The sequence below is a fragment of the Anolis carolinensis genome, chromosome 3 (genome assembly GCF_035594765.1).
Source record: "Anolis carolinensis isolate JA03-04 chromosome 3, rAnoCar3.1.pri, whole genome shotgun sequence".
Lineage (NCBI taxonomy): Eukaryota > Metazoa > Chordata > Lepidosauria > Squamata > Dactyloidae > Anolis > Anolis carolinensis.
In genome coordinates this window covers 128,119,094-128,141,355 of record NC_085843.1, presented here as the reverse complement: position 1 = coordinate 128,141,355, position 22,262 = coordinate 128,119,094, and the positions used below count along the sequence as shown (strand labels likewise).

At 43.6% G+C, this 22,262-nt stretch overlaps 1 protein-coding gene across 4 annotated transcripts in view; it reads right to left on the bottom strand.

Annotated features, from left to right (window-relative positions):
- ndfip2 (Nedd4 family interacting protein 2) overlaps positions 1-22,262 on the bottom strand; it is a 106,253-nt gene that overhangs the window by 75,298 nt on the left and 8,693 nt on the right. The gene's annotated exons all lie outside the window — the stretch shown is intronic.

Genomic DNA, 22,262 nt, shown 5'->3' with positions numbered 1-22,262 from the left:
GACAAGATTTCTGCAGAGGCTATTTTCTCTTGACTTTCTCTGAGGTTGAAAGAGCGAAATTTACCCTAAATTAGTTTCAATGGTTGAGAGGCAATTTGAACCCTGGTCTCTAGAGTCTCAGGGTATATCTACACTGACCATTTAGTACGGCTTCAAGCTATCTTCAAAAGGCAGTAGCTAAAGCATGCCATGCGTTTTAAGCTCAGCAACTGACACAACCAAAGTCAGGGGAATGTCCAAAAGGAAGCCATTAATATGCATCAGTACATTGTAATATAAACCACATCACACAATGAAATCAACTCTGCATAATGCAAATTGCTGTGTGGACACCCAACGTACTCCACTGATGCAAACATGCACATTCCAGAGAGGGGAGTTTGGGGGGGGGGGGGACAAATCCTGCATTCTCTGTAGCTTTCAAGCTACCAATCATGTGGATCCTGCAATCAGTTCAAGTTCACTCTCTGTCAGGGCCGGCCCCACCATAGAGGCCACGTGAGGTGGCCGCCTCGGGCGCAGGTCCCTGGGGGGCGCCGTCAGGCTTCCCCCGCCCCAGCAGGGACCATGAGCTCGCTCGCTGGTGAACAGGAAGGCCTGTTTGGCGACGAGCGAGCTCCACATGGCCGCTGCCGGCTGGGCAAGGCCAGCCAGGCCAGGGCGCACTGGGCAAGAGGCGGGGCACCATCAGGGCGGTGCCCCGCCTCCCGCCCAGCGTGCCCTGGCCCCGCCTCCCACGCAGTGTGGGAGGCGGGGTCAGGGCGAGTAGCACGGGAGGCGGGGCCAGGGTTGGTCCAGCCTCCCGCGCTACTCACCCTCGCCCGTCTGGCCTTTTCCAGCTGGCCAGACTGCAGCGGAGGTCCCTCCAGGCCGCGATCGCAGTCTGGAGGGACCGCTGCTGCAGTCTGACCAGCTGGAAAAGGCCAGACGGGAGAGGGTGAGTAGCGCGGGAGGTGGGGCCAACCCTGGTCCCATCTCCCACGCTACTCGCCCTGACCCCGCCTCCCACGCTGCGTGAGAGGCGGGGTCAGGGCGAGCAGCGCGGGAGGCGGGGCCAGGTCGCGGGAGGCGGGGCCCGCCAGCACCGCGGGAGGCGTGGCCATGCGCCTCCCGCGGCACATGGCCACGCCTCCCGCGGCGCCGGCAGGGGGGGCGCTTTTCCCCACCCCCGCTTAATATTTTAAATTATCTCCGGCCGGCCCTGCTCTCTGTGTATGCACAATCATTATTCAGGCCTTGAAATGGTTCCAGGGCTAACAATCTAATCATCCACACCATGAAATTGCATTCTTTAATATCAATTTCAAATTGTCCTCAGCGGTCTGTGTAGATGTGCCCCTTAGTCAAACTCTCAATCCACTACACCACACAATTGGATTGAACCCCAAATGTATTTTGTTTGGGAGCAATACAGTTGTTTTTTACTGGTATTATACTGCAAATTGTTATTTCCAGGTAGAAAATAGATTTGCACTCCGATTACATAAGAATGAATACAAAATCAGCTGGTATCAGAATGTCCTTTGACGTCACTTAAAATCAACTAAAGCAATCTCTCTTACTATGCCCTCTTTGTTTATCTAATGACACAGTTCTCACCTTGGGTGCAAGAATGCTTGAGAAAATGGGAATATACACAGGGAAAGGATAAGTTCAGTGGTAACATTATTGCATTGTATACAGAAGCTTTCAAGCATCTCAAGGACCTTTTACAGCAATAGTTCTCAGCCTGTGTGTCCCCAGGTGTTTTGGCCTACAACTCCCATAAATCCCAGCCAGTTTACCAGCTGTTAGGATTTATGGGAGTTGTAGGCCAAAATATCTGGGGACCCACAGGTTGAGAACCACTGTTCGACAGACATTCATCACATAAGGTTTCCAGATTGAACACTGGGTATGCCTTTTGTCCCCACAGAAGAGAGAATTTCAGTAGGTGTTGCTTACCACAAAACCAGATAGCAAGTAGTATGGTACTTGCTAAAAAAATTCCCACCTTTGGGGATGCATCTACTCTGTACTATTAATGTAGTTTGACGCCATTTTAACTGCAATGACTCAATGCTATGGAATCAAGGAATTGTATTTCGATGAGGTACCAGCACTCTATGGCAAAAAGGCTAAAGACCTTGTAAAAAGCTTTCCAAATCCTAACCTTACACAAATTTGTATACTATGTGATTCTGGGTGCCTATTCCAAACATCGGGTGACTGAACTAGGATTGGAAGTATCTAAAATGATATGGATTTCCCCATGTAACTTTCTCTATGATCCAGCTGCTTCTCAATGGCATTATCAGATGACTGTGACAGCCTAGACACACCAGCATCTACTGTCCAGGACTGGAAGAATTCATCCCCCTCCTTGGAGACTGTGATTTGCCTAGGGCAATCCAGTGGGTTTCTATGGCTGAGTGGGATTTGAACCCTGGTCCCCTGGAGGCCTAGTCCAACATTCAAACCATTAGATCATGCCAGATCTGCAAGAATATATATTAAACATATTTGTAATAAGGTCATAGCTATACTAGTCAAGACAGAGATACAACACCCTATATAAATAAAGGAGGCCAGCACATTTAAACATGTCATACCTTCTAGCTCAGGGGTCCCCAAACTTTTTAAGCAGGGGGCCAGTTCACGGTCCCTCAGACCATTGGAGGGCCGGATTATAGTTTTTTTTTAAAAAAGCTATGAACAAATTCCTATGCGTACTGCACATATCTTATTTTGAAGTAAAAACAAAAACAAAAAAGGAACAAATACAGTCTCAATGTTAATAATAATAATAATCATCATCATCATCATCATCATCATCAAAATAATAAAGAGGGTTGGAAGAGACCCCTTGGGACATCTACTCCCTCCCCCTTTTGCTTTTGTGCATCACATCATAATCAAAGCACCCCTGACAGATAGCCACCCAATAACAACAACAACAACAACAACACCATAATAAACATGGTTGGAAGAGACCCCTTGGGCCATAGAGTCCAACCCCTTTCTCCCTTTGTGAACCAAAACATAAAGCACCCCTGACCAACAACAACAACAACAACAATAATAATGCACTAAAAATCAGGGTTGGAAGAAATTGCTAGCCTTCAAGAAAAATGAATCCACGACAGGGCTGCAAAGGAGGGAGTCTGTGTGGCAAGATAAAACGGGAGCCCTCTACCTTTTACCACAGGTGCCCCTATTGTTGTTTCGCCTCCTCCATTGCAGGAAGGCGCATACCAGGTGAGGGAGGAGGAGGAGAAGGAGTGTGCGAGGTGAGCGAGGAGGCAGGAAAGGCACGCATCTTTCCCTCCTCTCTCGTTCTGTGCAGGCCTTCCTCAGCGGTAGCGAGGAGGAAAGGAGGAAAGGCCCACGCCTTTTCCTCGCCCCGTGAGGCCCTTCCTCGACAGCGGGAAAGGTGCGTGCGTGACGAGGAAATGGCGTGCGCCTTTCTCACTTCTCTCACCCCACGCGCACCTTTCCCACTGCCTTCCTCGACGGCGGCAGCGGGAAAGCTGCCCGCGAGGTGAGGGAGGAAAGTCACATGCCTTTTCCTCGCCTCGTGCAGCTCTTCCTCGGCGGCGGCAGCAGCGGGAAAGGTGAGTGCAGGGCGAGGAAAAGCCATGCACCTTTCCTCCCTCACCCTGCGCTCACCTTTCCCGCGGCCTCCCTCAGCCGCGGCAGCGGGAAAGCGCCCCACGCAGCGGGGGAGGAATGCCTTTTCCTCCCCCCGTGCAGCCCTTCCTCGATGGTGGGAAAGCTGCCCCTGGGGTGAGGGAGGAAAGCCGCACACCTTTTCCTCGCCCCGTGCGGCCCTTCCTCAGCAGCGGCAGTGGGAAAAGTGCCTGTGGGGCGATGGAGATAAGAAAGGCATGTGCCTTTTCCTCCTTCTCCACACTACATGCACCTTTCTTGGCGGAGGAGGAAGGAGCCACCACCGCGGGGGCCGGATAAATGGCTCCGATGGGCCGGATGTGGCCCGCGGGCCGTACTTTGGGGACCCCTGTTCTAGCTAGTTTGATAATCCATTTTAAATCTACAATTCCTTTGAAATCAACAATTCCTTTTTTATAATTGCTGACAATCATCTTCTTCCTTCATTCTAGATTACATAAATACAGGATTTATTATCCACATATCCTTTCCCATAGGTTAAGAGTGAGCAAAATGCACCCTTCCAAATGTTATAATATTCTGCCATGACCTGCTCTATTGACATTTCATGGTTTACTACTGTAATGATGATTTTTCATTCTAAGGTGCTCTAATTAGTTTTTGCTGAAAAACAGTTTCTAAATAAATGTGCAATAAATCAATTAGACTAATTCTTCACACCTTTAAACCAAGATCTGGGGAAAAATCCAGGGTAACAAACCCAAATGACTTGTAAATTAAGAGTGAGCAATCTAAGAAACCGTAGGTTGTTGCTGGATATTCACAGCTCTTTGTAGCCTACCTCACCTCTGTATTGAAAACAAAGCATAGTGAGGTTCAAGGGATATTGTGGTAGGAAAAATGGGGAAAGCAGCATTTTGCATGGAAACCCATTTATTATCTGAATTATCAGCAGTAACCCCAGCTTTACAGACAGAAAAGATTACACACTTGCCACCTGTTTCACCTACCACAAAATTAACAGGAAAAGGAAATAGCACCTATTCTTGCTGCAATCATGCTTCTTCTGTTCAGAAGGTTTGCCTTCTTCCACTTAAGAAAGAAAAAACTCCTAGAAACCTGCACTTAGCAGGTCACATAGACACTTCGTATGTTACTTCGATTATGGAGGATTTCTAGTGAGAGGAGAATGAAACCAAAATGTTGACCACCATGCGAGGATACTTTCTGAGAAAAAGGGGACATTGAGGTTTGAATCATGTCTGTGATCTCTCAGCGTCTATAGGTGGAAGTTAACATATAGGATGCACAAAATATACATTAATCAGAGGAAGTCTGCAATCTTGCAATGCTTATTTCAATCCTGTAATAGCATGCCACTCTAGAATACTGATATGGGAGCAAGCCCAATAATGCTTAACAGGATTTATTTTTGAACAGAGGGATTATATGGGCCACATTAAAAGTGTAATATTGCATATTCTCCATCATGTGTAGGATGAAAACCAGGACATCAGAATGTGGTCCAGATGGCAAAAGTTATCAATGAGAAAGATAGAAAAGCCAGAAGTAGGGTGAGACAAGGGGGGTAAATGGAAGATAAAGAGACTAGGGCATTAAAAAGTATCTGGAAAAGTGGGCTAACAGTGGATTGAGATTGTCCCTACTAAATTAGGACAGTTGGAGAGTATGGTCAGAGCTGGCCCAACATAGAGGCCAATGTAAGCGCCCGCTTGTGGCACATTGTCTCTGGGGGCTCTGTTGAGGCGCCCCGGCAGCGGTGGCGGGGACCATCGGCTCCCTCCTCGCCGAACGCTGAAGGCCTCAGTTGAGGCCTTTCATGTTCGGTGAGGAGGGAGCCGATGGTCCCTGCCGCCGCCGAAGGTATGTGCGGGGCCTTGTGCGGGGCACAATTTCGGGGGGGGGGGGGAGGGGGCACGGCCACTAGGTTTGCCTACAAGGCGAAATTACCTAGGGCCACCTCTGAGTATGGTATTGTGAGTTTTTAGTGTCTTCTATGTTGTAGAGCCACGCAACGAACAAATCTTAAAAGTGACACATAAAACAATGTACACATTTGTTAAAAATAATTTTAACTATATCAATGAGCTAGATCTCCCTCTCCCCCCCCCCCCCTTCTGTTCTCAAAGCCCGCTGGTGAACCAAATTGAGATCTGGAAGAATCCGCCTCCCATCTTCTTTACACTCAGATCAGAAGAAGCAAAAGGGCTAGAACACTTAACAGAGTTTTTCAATAATGAAATCAGGAGCAACCAGTAACATGTGCATGCATTTTACCCTGCAAAAGGAACCCTCTTTTCCCATCTGTGACAAAAAATGACTTCTACAAAACTGTGACTTGGACAACTGCTTATAGTACATAGAATTAATTCAGTTTGACACCAGTTTCACCGCCATCATCCAAGGCTATGAAATCATGGGAGCTGTAGTCTGATAAGGCACCATCACTTTTGGCAGAGGGTCTAAAGACGTTGTAAAATTACATCTCCCATAGCATTGACACATGACAGCTAAAATGGAGTCAAACTGCTTTAATTCTACAGTCTACATGCACCCTTAGTGTGGCTTCCTGGTAAGACCTTGATTCAACTGCCACCCAACTAAGACATTAAGCTTATCTTATTTTACCTGCATCACATATTTTTATGAAACTTGTTTGCAAAATAAATACACTTCTATGATAATCAATTCAATTAGACTTTCAATCACAGCCTGGTTCAGCTTTTGCCTTTTGATCTTTAATAATTCTCCTGTTCAGCCAAGAAGATTTTTGGGAATAGTTTGCACATGTCTTTGGACTAGAAAGAGGAAGTGAATTATGGTAATCCATCTGTGTTTCAAGTGCACACATACTAACTTTGCACCCTGTTGTGAATTAAATATTCAAAAAAAAGTTCAAAAGAAAAAAGTATTATGTGTCTCCAGCTGAGGCATCATTCTGCCTAAGGCTACTGCTTTGGAAAGCAAAATACAACAAGGTTGTCAAAAAGCACAACACGTCTTCTAAGAACAGAATCAAATCCACATTTTAAGTACAGTTAGTACTTATTCAACAGATGAGCAGAAACAACAGATAACATGATGAAATTTCATTAAATCTATGCACGGTTACAAAATGCTGATTATGTTTAGCAGTCATAGTATCATGAAATCATCACATATTCACTCCTTTACAGTTGTTGCAAGAAACACTGTTGAATTCAGGAACAAGCAAGTAATCTCTTGAAGACACATCCTTTAGCTAAGACACCTATTTATACATATCTAGAAATGTAAGTGGACTAACATGCACAGATACACAGAAGTGGGTGTTTCCAAAAGCCATACAGTAAATGCTTGCATTAAAAAACACCAACAAGATAACAGTAGTGAAGTATAGAGATGTCCAACCAAAAGTAATCTTAAATATATCTAACCCATAGGTACAGGATGATGGCCTTAGCTAAATAACTAAAAAATTGTAGCAAAAATTATTACAAAAGATTGCCCCTCTGTAAATGTGTCAATAATGATTAAGATGGCCATGTATTCATGTACAATGTAGTAAAATATTATATGAGAGTTTGTAATATATGTGTGTGGTTTTATTTGTGTGCAAGATTGCTCCATGTTCCGTCCCCCAGGACGATGGTTTGCCTTACCTATTGGTCGTCTGTTTATTTTCCCTCCTTTACATTTTGTTTGAGCCTCTGGCTGCAAAGCCTAGGAAAAATGGCTTGGAATCTGCAAGAGCTGGCTGCAGTTTTCTTTGCAGTGATTGGTCAAAGAATGCAACATCTTAGGACCGCCCTTTTTACCAGGGTCTAGTCTCCATTTTGGAGCTTCATTCTGGCTATAGTCTTCCAACGTGCTGGAGCTGTGCAAAGCTAACTGGGACAAATCATCCTCAAAACCAGGCCAATCTAAGCCTATCCAAATTAGATAAGTATTGAATTATACTGATCTGGAATAGGAAATCTAGTTAGAGTAGCAGGGTTATTTCATCGCTTCTAGAACTAATCTTTGCTGTAAAGATAGGGAAGGAAAGAGTTTCTCCTTCTAATATAGACAGCGTGATTAGGGTATAGTGGTTTTATAATCACCTTTGCCTTCTGGAACCAGGGATAATTCTGCAACTAAAACCTATGGAAATTTGTTTCATTTTCTGCAACTTTAAGATCTGTGCCAGGTTTACAACCTTGTATGAATAAACATCCTTTTTTGAAGTTATCCAGACTCAGTCGTTCAATGTCTATAGGACAGCTTATAGGGATTTGCAGTTCGCCCGGATAAAGGACAGCACGTTTCAGTTTTATAGTTTTTTATTGTCCGGCGGACGGCACAGTTTTGAGGTAGATCAGCGGTTTTTCCGCTTGAGCTAGCTTGCACAGCCTATAGTTTTTTATAGTTTAGGAAGTTTAGTATAGGCCGCGGCTTTTCCGCCTGAGCTCAGTCTGCATACCTAAAGACTCTACCAGCGTCTGAGGCAGTGGAGCCCGCTCTCAGACCTGAAAGAGTCAAATAGTGGGGCTCTATTTCCTTGCTATTTGGCTCGCGTGTGCGCACGTGGCCCAGTGGCTTTCTGGGTTTGCACAGGCTGTGCAGTTCCCAGCAACGTCCAGGGCTCCCTCGGCGGTAGACCTCGAGCCGCGGAGCACCAGCGACAGTTCTTTGGCTGGCTCTGAGGCGTGAAGCCCACCAGAACCAGGCTAGAACCTGGACAGGCCTGGCAACGCTGCTGCGAGTTCGGCCGGAGCACTCGGCCGGCTTCGACCTGCCTCATGGTCCGGCGGTGGTGACCTGCCTCATCGTCCTGCGGTGGTGACCTGCCTCATGGTCCGGCGGTGGTGACCTGCCTCATCGACCTGCGGCGGTGACCTGCCTCATCGTCCTGCGGTGGTGACCTGCCTCATCGTCCTGCGGTGGTGACCTGCTTCATCGACCTGCGGCGGTGACCTGCCTCATCGTCCTGCGGTGGTGACCTGCCTCATCGTCCTGCGGTGGTGACCTGCTTCATCGTCCTGCGGTGGTGACCTGTTTCATCGTCCTGCGGTGGTGACCTCCCTTCACAGCGGGGAGGAGGCGTCTCTTCTCTCCTCCTTTCCAAAGCCAGCCTCGGTGCTCCTTCGGCGGCAGGCCTCGAGCCGCAGAGCACGAGGTGCTTGAAAATTTGGCGAAGTCGCCATTTTGGCAGTTTACGTCACTCGGGCAAGGGAGGTATCAAGTGGCAAGTTGCTGTCAGTTGGCATTTTGCAGCTTGCCCACCAAAATCTGGCGCCAAAGGTCACAATCTTTGTAAAGTATAGTTACTTAGTGATATATATTGCTATGGTTAAGTGTTGTGCATTGTATTATATATTGAATTTGCCTTTATTGTAAATTTACTTGCAGGTATATTGCATTTGCCTTTGTTGTAAATTTACTTGCTATTAAGAATACATAATGTCTATGCAATTTCAAGATGATACAGATGGTATACCTCCTTCTGAGGCTGAACGTAGGAATGAAAGGCCCCAAAGGATAAAGCACCCTTCAGCCAAGATGCTAGCCCATCTAATAGATGAAAGGGAGCTCCTCCATGTGAGGTTAGGTTCGGCATGGGAGCGAATTGTAACATTAATGGACAGAATTGAGAGCTTGGGTATTACAAGGGTGCCATCCATATTACAGACCGACCTTGAAGAGACCTTCGGTCTCTGGAGGGGTTTGGTGTCTAAGATAGTCCAGGTCCTCGAGCGCATTAACGCCAAGGATTCAGAGTTAGAAATAGTGAGTGTCTTAGCTGACACTAATGAGAAAGAAAATAAGGTGAGGGCAATTCTAGATGCCTTGGAATTTAGTTCTCCATCTGTTAATCTAAGGTCTGAGCCAAAAGGAAATCAGTCTTCCTTAAGCAGCCATGAGACCAATCTTTTAAAATCACCTGCTGTGGCACTTAGTCTTAAGTCCAACCGGTCTAGCCAGGTATCTAAACTAAGGGAGCGTGCATCGTCTAAACACAGCCACTCTAGCAAGTCTTCTGCTGCTGGGAGTGCCATCTCTTCCCTAGCTGCCTTGCACATTAAGGAGGCTGCACGTCTGGAGCTACAGAGCAAGGTTGCGGAGGCGGAAGCTGATGCAAAAGCAGCTGACCACACTTTCCACCTTAAAGAGGAGGAGCAACGACTGCAAATAGAACAGGCCCGTAGACAAAGCGAAATGCAAATGGAACAGGCCCAAAGGCAAGGTGAAATAGAAATGCTTAGAATAAGGATGGATGCTACTGCCAAAAAGGTAAGGGCTGAGACTTTGGCCAAGGCCCTAATTGAGCCACTCACAGAAGAAAATGTAAGTCAGTTGCCGAAGCAGGACCCTTCTTCCAAGGTGCTTGTGCATCTTAATAGCTTAAACAGCCAGTTTTCGGATGAGGAACAGGAAGACTTCTCTCCTTACCCAGAGCAGGGCCCCAAAGTCACTTTTGAGTTTTCTGCAGAGCAGAGCGTCATAGCGGGGAGCTCACCCTTGCTCGAGCTACCTGTGCCTCCTGCTAAATCCCTAGGTCAGTCAATCAGGGCCTCAAGGCCAAGTGCTAGCTGGCCCTTACAGACAGCTGCACAGGGAGCCACCGATTCGTCAGTGGTCGATGTCATCCCTCCAAGAGGCCAAAGGTTGACGCAAGGTGCACGGTGGGAGTCCACTCCACAACAGCAAACTCCTCAATTGTTCCCTTCGACGCCAGAGTCCCAGCTTGTCTCCATCATCAGAAGCCCCAGAAGAGATCTTAAGGACAAGGGTGTCGAAAAGTTTTCGGACAAGCCTGAGGAATTTCTTCTCTGGAAGGCCACCTTCCAGAGAGCAATCAGAGACTTAAAGTTATTGCCTGAGGAAGAACTGACTCTTCTGGCTGCATGGTTGGGCCCAGCCTCATCCTCACAAGTTAAGAAGATCTACGCAGCCCACGTAGCCGATCCCGACAAAGCCCTGGAAAAGGCCTGGGCCAGGTTGCAGCAGAGGTATGGGGCCAGCACAGAGATTGAAGCATCTCTTATGGACAAGCTCCAAAGGTTCCCAGCTTTAAAACTCAAAGACTTCAAACTCTTGTGGGACCTCAGCGATCTCCTTGCGGAATTAGAGTCGGCCAAGGAGAATCCAGAACTGCCCGGTTTGAAGTGCCTCGATCAGCACCTGTCCCAGAGGCAGATCTTGACCAAGCTGCCCTTCACTTTGCAAGAACGCTGGGGACAGGAGGTCTTCAACTACAAGGAGGCCCACTCCCAGGCATACCCTCCATTTTCTCATTTGGTCCAGTTCATCACCAGGGCAGCCAGAGAAAGGAATGATCCACAGACGGGCCTCCCCACCTTATACCAAGGGACCCAGCCAGAGAAGGCACCTGAAGTGGACAAGAAACCACCTAGAGAGGCCAATAGACCTGTCAGCGTAAAGGCAGTCGAAACTCAACTCAAGACTGACGAACCCAGGTCGGAGGTAAAAGAGTTGCTTTGCCCTATTCACCAAAAGCCTCACAGCTTGGCCAACTGCAGGGAGTTTAGTAGAAAGACATACAAAGAAAGGCAACAGCTAGTTCAAAAGCAGGGAATCTGCTTTAGATGCTGTGGAGCAACTCCACACTTTGCATCCAACTGCAAAGAAAACATCAAGTGTGAGAAATGCAACAGCCTCAAGCATTGCACCGCAATGCACAACTCCAATATCATCTCCCACCCCAAAGAGAACGCTTCACCAAAAGAAAAGTCAGCAGTCGAAGACACCGACAAGCCAGCCGCACCAGAGATGCAGGTGGAAGTTTCAGCAGTCGCCTGTACAGAGCTGTGTTCTGACTCGCACCAGTACAGAGTTTGTCATCCTATCTGCCTAGCGGATGTATATCCAGCCAAGAGCCCTTGGCTTAGAAAGAGACTCTATGTGGCCCTGGATTCACAGAGCGACGCCTCCCTGGCTACTCCAGAGTTCTTCCGCATGTTTGACCTTAAAACCAAGATGGTCGACTACACTATGACTACGTGTGCAGGAAAAAAGAAGTTGCAGGGTCGCATAGCATCTGGCTTCGTTGTCTCCTCTTGCGACCAGAAGAGACAGTTCAAGTTGCCAGACCTGATTGAGTGTTCCTCTATTCCCCGGAACAAAAGGCAGATTGTCACTAGAGAAGTTGTGGAGGCTCATCCACATTTGCGACGGTTAAAGAATGCTATACCAGCCTTTCGGCCAGATGTGGACATTGCCCTTTTGCTTGGCTCGGACTGCCCGAGCTTGTTCTGTGTGAACGACCAAGTTAAAGGACCTCCAGGTGCACCTATCGCACAACAATTGCCATTAGGCTGGACAGTCATAGGCCCAGTGTGCATAAACAAGATGCACCCACCATCGTCGTTGGACTCCAATCAAGCACAGGTGCTTAAAGGTGGACGTCCTACACTTGTGCGCAGTTGCCTAAGTCACATCTCAGTCTACTGCCAAGGAATAACTCCAGAGTATTCCTCCACCTTCAAAGTCTCTGAGAGAGACGAAGCCATAGCGCTCTTGAAAGATGAGCAAAGGTTCTTGGACAGTATGAATGCTCAAGTCTCACGAAGTACAGAGGGAAATTGGGTAGCTCCTTTGCCCTTTAAGTCAGATAAGCCCACTTCGCCAAACAATAGACACATGGCAGGGAAAAGACTCTGGTCCCTAAAGAAAAGAATCCATCATCAGGGTAGAACTCTAACTGAGGCAGCCCTTAGAAACGAAGGTCTGTGGGTAGTTAATGCCAAAAGGTTGGTCAACAGTTGTATTTTCAAATGTGTTAAATGCAGGTGCCTTAGGCGAAACTGTCAAAATCGGTTAATAGCAGAACTACCTCAGGATAGGACTTTGACAGACCCACCCTTTTCCCACGTAGGAATTAATGTGTTTGGTCCTTGGGAAATTGTTACCAGAAAAACCAGGAGTGGTGTTGTAAATAATAAAAGATGGGCGGTTTTGTTTACTTGTTTGTCAAAAGGAACTGTCTATATTGAGGATGTAGAGGGAATGGACACTTCATCATTTTTAAATGCATTGAAAAGGTTCATAGCCCTCAGAGGGCCAATTAAGTCAATTCGATCGGACTGTGGCACCAATTTTGCATGTGCAGACCTTAGCCAACCACTTCTGGAAGAGGTGGAAGGCCGAATACTTAAGCCAGCTTTCAACCAGAAGACTCTGGCAAACCCCAGAGGACAATTTCAAGGTGGGAAACCTTGTGTTGCTAAAGGACAAAGACTTGCCCCGCTATGCCTGGCCTATGGGCATTACACTAAAGACCTTTCCTTGCCCTGACGGTAAGGTTAGAAAAGTTCAAGTAAAGACTCATAGTAAGGACAAAATGTCTGTCCTGGACAGACCAATTAGTGACCTCGTGTTGCTTATTGGAGATGTTTAAAGTTTTATACTGTTGTATTGTTGTGTATACAAAGGTGTTTGTATGTTTTTGATTGGTAAATTCCCACATCCTGGGAATTTAGCGGGGAGTGTTCCGTCCCCCAGGACGATGGTTTGCCTTACCTATTGGTCGTCTGTTTATTTCCCCTCCTTTACATTTTGTTTGAGCCTCTGGCTGCAAAGCCTAGGAAAAATGGCTTGGAATCTGCAAGAGCTGGCTGCAGTTTTCTTTGCAGTGATTGGTCAAAGAATGCAACATCTTAGGACCGCCCTTTTTACCAGGGTCTAGTCTCCATTTTGGAGCTTCATTCTGGCTATAGTCTTCCAACGTGCTGGAGCTGTGCAAAGCTAACTGGGACAAATCATCCTCAAAACCAGGCCAATCTAAGCCTATCCAAATTAGATAAGTATTGAATTATACTGATCTGGAATAGGAAATCTAGTTAGAGTAGCAGGGTTATTTCATCGCTTCTAGAACTAATCTTTGCTGTAAAGATAGGGAAGGAAAGAGTTTCTCCTTCTAATATAGACAGCGTGATTAGGGTATAGTGGTTTTATAATCACCTTTGCCTTCTGGAACCAGGGATAATTCTGCAACTAAAACCTATGGAAATTTGTTTCATTTTCTGCAACTTTAAGATCTGTGCCAGGTTTACAACCTTGTATGAATAAACATCCTTTTTTGAAGTTATCCAGACTCAGTCGTTCAATGTCTATAGGACAGCTTATAGGGATTTGCAGTTCGCCCGGATAAAGGACAGCACGTTTCAGTTTTATAGTTTTTTATTGTCCGGCGGACGGCACACTCCACACACATACAATTAAATATAAAAAGGTAGCTCAGATTAAATTGATATGCCTTGTTACTTTGTTGTGATATTCTTGTCAAATCTGATTGCCGTGTAATCATAGTGGTGTTCTTTGACTGTGTGTCTCTTCTGCAAGCTTAGTCTAATATGCATGCATCTTGGGTGTGTTTATAGTTAATAACATCTCCTCACAGATATCCTTCACTCATATGATAATTTCTATATTTATATTTATAGTTCAGGATTTCCACTTCTAGATTATAGCAAATACAGCATTTCTCCCCTATTAACCGCCTGTTGCTGCCCTGATCAACTATTGCTTCTATCAATTCAAGTTCACCTGCACTCGTACAATGTCAGCCAATATCTTCCATACCTTCAGGGTATGGACCTGCTACTGGATTTAATCTGAATTTTAAAGGACATATCCAACATTGTAAATCTCTTGACGTGTGTGTGTGTGTGTGTGTGTGTTGGGGGGGGATGGGAGTGGGTAAGTGAGTGCGTAAGAGGACAGGGTTCAGTACCATAAACACTTCCTTTAATGTTTAGACTTGTATAATGCAGCTTTAAACTGCATTATATGACAGTGTAAATGGGACCTAAAAATTGGAATGGATTCATGGATCTGCTGAAATTGGAGTCATCATTTGTCACTATGCTTATACTGCATCTACCAAAACCATCAATAGGCTAGGGTCAATTTTTATGCTTACAGATACTCAAAAGATCTTTAGAACAAAGGAAATCTAAAGGTTTCAAAATGTGAATTACACAGAATGTTGATGGTTAGATAGGAGAGAATCCTGATAAATGGGAAGGGAGTGTAAGGAATGTTCATTCTGAGGCAGAATTTAAAATAATGCTTATGTCTTATCAAGCCCTTTGGGGCTAAAATCCAGGCTGTATTTCTCTATGTCACATGTGTCAAACTCAAGGCCTGCAGGCCAAATCTGGCCCAGCATGTCATTTTATGTGTCCCCTCCAGATGCTGGACTACAAATCCTGAATTTCTCATCATTAGACATCATGACTAAAGCTGATGGGAGTTGTGATACAGTAACATCTAGTAAGAGGGTGCACTTTGTTCTGTCATGAGACTGGGGTTTGGATTTGTGGATATGATTTCTGACATTAAAGTATCTTTAATCATTCCCTAACCTCATAGCCACAAGTGCTGCTGGGTTGAAATTTCCATTATCCCAGTCCACATGGCAGAAAATCAAAAGTGATACATGTTGTCGTTCAATAAAATCTGGGGACCCAAAACCACTATGTAAAGAATATATAGTTGACGCTATGTATTCAGGGATTATCCATCCATGAATTCAATGGTCTTTTGATGGTAACCATAAGGCTGACGTGGCCCTGAGTAAAAATGAGTTTGACACCCTTGTCCTATATGCCAGAGATTTAAAATCCTTGTGTATGAGGTTTTAATCCAATGTTTTACAAGTCTATTGGTGAGTACATAAGACAAGGTCTTCTTGGAAACAACCCCCATATTAGGGAATTTCCTTCCACAGGAGCCTAGGCTGTCTCCCCTCTGTTCTCCTTCTGCCAGAAGGTGAAACTTTTAAAAAATAAATAAGTAATGATTTATTGGTTGTGTGGAGGGGTCTTTTTATGAGGATATATTTTTACCCTAATTGTAATCTTTAAAATAATTTTATATTTTCTAACGTAAGGGTAAAGGTTTTCCCCAACATTAAGTCTAGTCGTGTCCAACTCTGGGGGTTGGTACTCATCTCCATTTCTAAGGTCAAGTGGCCGGCATGACTGCATGGAGTGCCAATACCTTCCTGCTGAAGCAACCTATTGATCTACTCACATTTGCATGTTTTCGAACTGTTAGGTTGACAGAAACTGGGGCTAACAGCGGGAGCTCACCTCGCTCCCCAGATTCGAAGCACTGATCTTTTCGTCAGCAAGTTCGGCCATTCAGTGGTTTAACCCACTGCATCACCAGGGGCTCCATTTTCTAAAGTATTTTTCAAATATAATAGCCTGTTTAATTTTGCTTTAACTCTTCTGTTATCAGGTTTTTAAACTTTTTTTCTCTTAACATGTTGAGAGAATGCCTGAATATAAATTATAGAAACAAGTTCATTATAAATGTATAAACAGGCAGCAGGAAAAAATAGAGATCAAGAAAAACACATAGGGTACAAAGTACTACCGCATTAGTTGATAAGTTACTGCCAGGTAACATTGAAAAGCTATTTTTACATGTCTCTAGGGACAGAACTGTGAGCTGCCTCAGAGATTAACAGAGAAATCCGATTTTAATGTAGCTAGGTTAACGGAGAGGGGTACCCATTTCTCCCTTTCAAGCACACACACATATACACAAAGAGAAGATATGACACAAAAAAGAAACCCTCTGAGAAGTCAGTAAGAATTTGTGATTCTCAGTGGGCACATAACACTGATAGTGGAAGTAAGGCAAAAGATAACTTTGTAGAGTTAGGGAAAGCAATGAAATGGCTAGAAGAACCCAGAACAAAATGTCTTACAAGGGTCCACTTGTGACATCTTACAAGGGTCCACTTGTGAAATCAGAATGGTATTCTGCACTGCAAAGCTGTCTCAATGCAGTTGTTTGGGGGGCCCATGAGCATAGGGGCCCCGTGCTAATCTATCCAGAATCTAACAACAATTTTCCAAATATCTGCCTCGGCATACAAATTCCCCACTAACTTGGTAGAAGGGGGAAAAATGACTTATAGCAGCAGGTTGGTGTGTTTGCATTCAAAGGAGAAATTTTACTGTTTTTATTGCTTGCTGTGTTATGGAAGCAGAGTACTGTAACAGATACGTGGGAGGTAATTAACAGCTGAAGACAACAATTGCTGGCAATCTGAATTTCCATTACTGAAAGCAGAGCATTCACTGTTTGTGTTCTAAGAATTCTATTTGTGTGGTGAAGGGTTAGAGCAAAGGTTCCCAAAAGTATTGGGCCCACCACCCCCTTTCCCCAAACAAAAATTACCCAGAGCACACCTAGAAAGAAATCTACTTTCTTTAAGCAAACTAAAAGAAAGTTGCAGTGACAAATGTGCATTCTTTCATTGATCTATTTTCTACCAATACCTTACAGTATAGTAAATAAAGATGTTGTTGTAATTTTTTTCAATAGTTGTGTTATTAGAATAGCACCGACAACATCAGGTATACAGTGGTTTTTGTGAAAGACAGCAATGGACAAAGTAAAATACCAATGAAACTAATAAACTGGGTTTTCTTTTTTGTTCTACATTACCGTATATATATCCATTTGACCTTCGAGACCGCATTTCCCCCTATGAACCCGCACGACCTCTTCGCTCGTCGGGAGAGGCCCTCCTCTCGCTTCCACCAACTTCGCAGTTGCGGTTGGTGGGGACGAGGGAGAGGGCCTTCTCCGCCATGGCCCCCTGGCTGTGGAACTCGCTCCCCAGAGAGACTGGGCAGGCCTCTACCCTACTTTCTTTCAGGAAGAGCCTGAAAACTTGGCTATTCCAGAAGGCCTTTGTTGACTGATCCTTGTGGGATCATGTTATTTACCTATTAAGCAGTAGACCCTCTGAATTGTTTTTAGGATTCATTCCGCACTTTAAGTATTACACCTGCTGTATAATTATCCCTCCCTGATAACTTGATATTGCTTTGCACCTTGGCCTGGATCTTTTGACCCAAATCGGGATTTTAATATTATTGTGTATATTGACTTTTATGACTGTTTTTAATCATGTTGAAGTTTTATTGCTCGGTTTAATGTTTTATCTGATTTGTGCTGTCGTGTCTGGGCATGGCCCCATGTAAGCCGCCCCGAGTCCCTCCGGGGAGATGGGGCGGGATATAAGAATAAAATTATTATTATTATTATTATTGATATTAAATTGTCAAATATAAAACTATATTTATCAAGAAATATAATTACACCCACATATTCCTGCTGATGCATGCTGGACTTCCCAATAATACATGACATGCTTGCCTGTGAACATTTGCTTGTTGACACTTCTCAGTGAACTTGACCACTGATCAGTTATAACATGCATTTTGTGTCTTTATTTGGAAATAAAGTAACCACCACAACTTTAATTACACAATAGATGAAACGTTTATGAACTTTTTTTCAAAATTCTCTTGTCTTTTTTTCTGTTTCCATCACCTCCTTATTTTTATTCAGTGTCCTCCAATTGCACCCAAAGGCTAGTACCACCCCCGGAATCTTTCCAGTGTCCCCTAGGTAACAATGTTGTCCATTTTGAGAAGCACTGGGTTAGAAGATGTGTAAGAAAAGGAAGCGAGGAAAAAGAAACTGTAAATTTACTATGGGTTAGTGAAATTCATAAAATAACACTTTATGCAGAAATGAAACACAATGTTTGAAGTGGCGTACAGATAAGGAAACAAGCTGTGAGTGATTATTCGGGCAGAGCCCAGTGCACTTTGCCCCGGGGCCTATAATGCTGTTAAGATGGCCCTGCCACACTGTGCTGCTTTAAATTTGAATTTACAATATTCAAATACTTTATTCTGGACACTGTAGGGACATCTGACGTGTTGCTTAAAATACAATAAAATAAAAGGAAGAAAATACATTGCCCTAAAACACAAAATCCATAGACAAGCAAACCCAGGTTTGCAGAGAATGGCTTGAACACATCATATTTGGTTTTTTAAGCTGATGTTCAAAAATATGGAGATGGCATTTCTCATTTGATAATGGTCAACAGCTAAGATGTGAACAAAGCTTGTGAAAATATAGGGCACTTGAAACTTGATCACCCTAGAGCAGGGGTCCTCAAACTTTTTAAGCTGAGGGCCGGTCCACAATCCTTCAGACTGTTGAGGGGCTGGATTATTATTTAAAAAAAATACAAACAAATTCCGATGCACACTGCATATGTCTTATTTGTAGAACAACAACAACAACAACAAGAACAATAAAAGAACAATACAATATTTAAAAATAAAAACAATTTTAACCAACATACATTTATCAGGATTTCAATGGGAAGTGTGGTCCTGCTTCTGGCCAATGAGATAGTCAAGTTAATTAGGGTTGTTGTTGTTGTTGTTGTTGTGTGCCTTCAAGTCATTTCAGACTTTGGGTGAGCCCAAGTCTAAAATGTATTTGTTTATTTATTTATTTACTGCATTTATTTACTACATTTGTATCACATCCTTCTCACCCCAAAGGGGACTCAGAGTGGCTTACAAATTATATGTACATACAATATATTATATTATTAGCATAGCACAATATTAGCATTATATATTACTATCTTGAACTATACCACTATACTGTAATATTATTAGTAATATATGTAATATAGAATATATAATTAATATTATTATATGGTATTATTATTAGTGTTATATTGAATTACATTATAATATTATTATCAATATTATATGTATATATTATATTATAAAACTGAGGGCGGGGGCCAGGTAAATGACCTCGGAGGGCCGCATCCGGCCCCTGGGCCTTAGTTTGGGGACCCCTGCCCTAGAGTAAATGTAAAACCATGCTACCTTTTTATAGATACATAGAAAGAAAGGAAAGGAGACATTAAAAATTCCAAGACAAAGATTTGAGTTATGCTAAAATTACATTAAGATGTGTTGTTGCTCTCAGTTTCTTTGCAGCTAGTGCTACAATAAAAATGTGATGGCTGCAATATCCAAGAAAGAACCATAGTCTGATAGAGATAGTGCTTTCCTTCTGCAATATAATCTCTCTCTTTTTTAAAAAGTCTTACTCATCTCTTTAAATCATCATCAGTCAATGTATTCACCAGAATATTATTTAACTTGACTCCACCTCTGTGAATCAACAAGTCTTTCTTTCATTTCTATGGTTGATGTACCTGTGCTTACTCCTTCCCTTTGCCTGCCTTCCCATTTAAAAACAAAGCCTACTAAGATTTCAGAATTTGTATATACTACTTGAAGATTCCAGAAAAAAATCAGAAGCCCAATATGTGACATTCTTCAGATAAAAATTGATAATACTCTGTATAGTATCTATATTTCTATCCTTCCTTCCTCCTTTAATTGTTAACTAGTTAGAGTTAACATATTCTCCAAGTGCCCAGTTAATGCTTTCTCAGGCCCCTTTTACACTGCCATATAAAATCCAGATTATCTGCTTTGAAATTGATTATATGGCAGTGTAGACTCATATAATATAGTTCAAAGCAGGTAATGTGGATCAAAATGCAAAAGTAATCTGCACTGCACTAAATGCAGCAAGAAGTCTAAGGTCCCTTCTATACTGCCCTATATCCCAAGACCTGATCCCAGATTATCTGCTTTAAACTGGACTATATGAGGCTCCACTGCCAAATAATCTGGGATAAGAAGATAATCTGGGATTAAATCCTGGGATATAGGGGCAATGTGGAAGAGGCCTTACTAGCCAACAAGCGGAACATGAGCCAACAATGTTATGTAGCAGCTAAAAAAACCATGGGCTTTTGGGCTGCATCACAAGGAGTATTTTATGTAGAACAAGGAAAATAATGGTACCCCTTCTACTCTGCTTTGATCAGGCCTCACTGGAATTCAGTTCTGTGCACTACAATTCTTGAAATACATTGAGAAGCTGGCACATGCTCAGAGGGAGGTGACTAAAATGATCAAAGGTCTGGAGACCATGCCCTATGAGGAGCGGCTTAAAGAGCTGAGTATGTTTAGCCTGCAAAAGAGAAGGTTGAGATAAGACATGATTGTCATGTATAAATATCTGAAAGGATGCCATAAGGAAGAGGGAGCAGGCTTGTTTTCAGATGCCCTGAAGACCAGCGACCTTATCACATGACCCAGGTGAAGTGTCCCGCTTTGCCACCAAACAAACAGGCAAATATGTGCTGCTCCGTCGTGCAACACTTTCCCCATCACATGCGAGAAGCATCGCCCAAGTGGCAGGCTCACGTGTTGGGAGTGAAGTGTCATACAACGCTTCTACTCCAGTTGTGGGCAAGGCCTCCACCAGACATCTAGCGATGTTGTGGGATGGGCAGCATCCTACAACACTCCCTAAGCCCCATCTAGACTCTGAGCACTGGGTTGAAATGACAGGAAAGGAGATTTCACCTGAACATTAGGAAGAACTTAATGTCCATAAGAGTGGAACTTTGTGCCTTGGAATGTAGTGGAGGCTCCTTCTTAGGATGCTTTTAAACAGAGGCTGGATGGCCATCTGTCGCAGGTACTATGATTGTGATTGAAGTACCTTGTAGTGTGTGACCTTACCCTAGAGCCCATTTGTTTGCCATGCCTAGAATTGAACAATAATAACTATGATGAGGTTATACCTCTGTGTTCATAATATGCCATATTTTATACCAAACATTTTGCTCATGCCAGAATGGTGTGTTACAGTGGGGAACATGTTCAGATGTTCAAAGAGCGTTCATGGGGAAGCCATTATTAAGCAATAAACAATTCAATGTTTGAGCTCCCTCTGGTGGAACTATAGGAGCCATGAAGCAACCCATGTGGTTGTTCAAAAAATTCCCACAGAAGGCTCAACTCTTGAAAACAAATAGCTAATGATAGGCGAGTATAAGGCATGTAATAAATGATAAAACACAGTAAAGGGATCTAAGTAGCAACTGACCAGAAATAGGATTATGTAGAAATCTCTATATAAAGTATAGAGCATCTGCAGAAAATTATTTTTCATGTACTTTATTTTATTTACGCTTGGCATCATTGGTGCAGATAAAGGACGGGAAAAACAATCAAAAGTCTTGAGCAAGTTCCATATGAGAAAAGGTTGCTACTTTTACATTGGTAGCAAACCAAGCCTGAACTCTCCCTAGAAGTCATGATTCCTAAACTGAGATTATTGCACTTTGCCCATATTAATGAGAAGAAGTGGCTCACTAGAAAAGATGATAATGCTTCTTGGTAACGTAGAAGTCAGCAGGAAAGGAGGGAGAGTCTGGATAGCATGAGCAGGACTTTTGATGAGAGGGTGACATGGGGGTCTCTTATTGCCATCAGTCAAAGTCAGTTTAACAACAGTCAACATCAACAACAAAGGTGAGGGTTTAAAAAACCATGTTTATCTTGTGGATAAATAAGCTTTAGGTTTCTACCCTTCACTCACAATACTAGAATAAGGAGCCACTGAAACTAAATGGAGAGACAAAATAAACTGTTTTTGTATACAATATATAATGATCATTTACTTCCTTAAGAGAACCATCTCCAATTTATATTGCTTTAGAGAAGATTTAGACACTTTTGTAGAGGATAATGCAAGTCATGGTCATTAGGTTATAGGTTACCAGAAGGATCTAAGGATATAAGGTAGTGTGACTGTCTTAAATATTGCTTAAGATGATATAAATCTATTAGCACATTTGAAACTCTCCAGGAAAAAAAGAAATTGCTATTATAAACTTTTGTAATATCACTATAAAATATTCTGTAGAGATA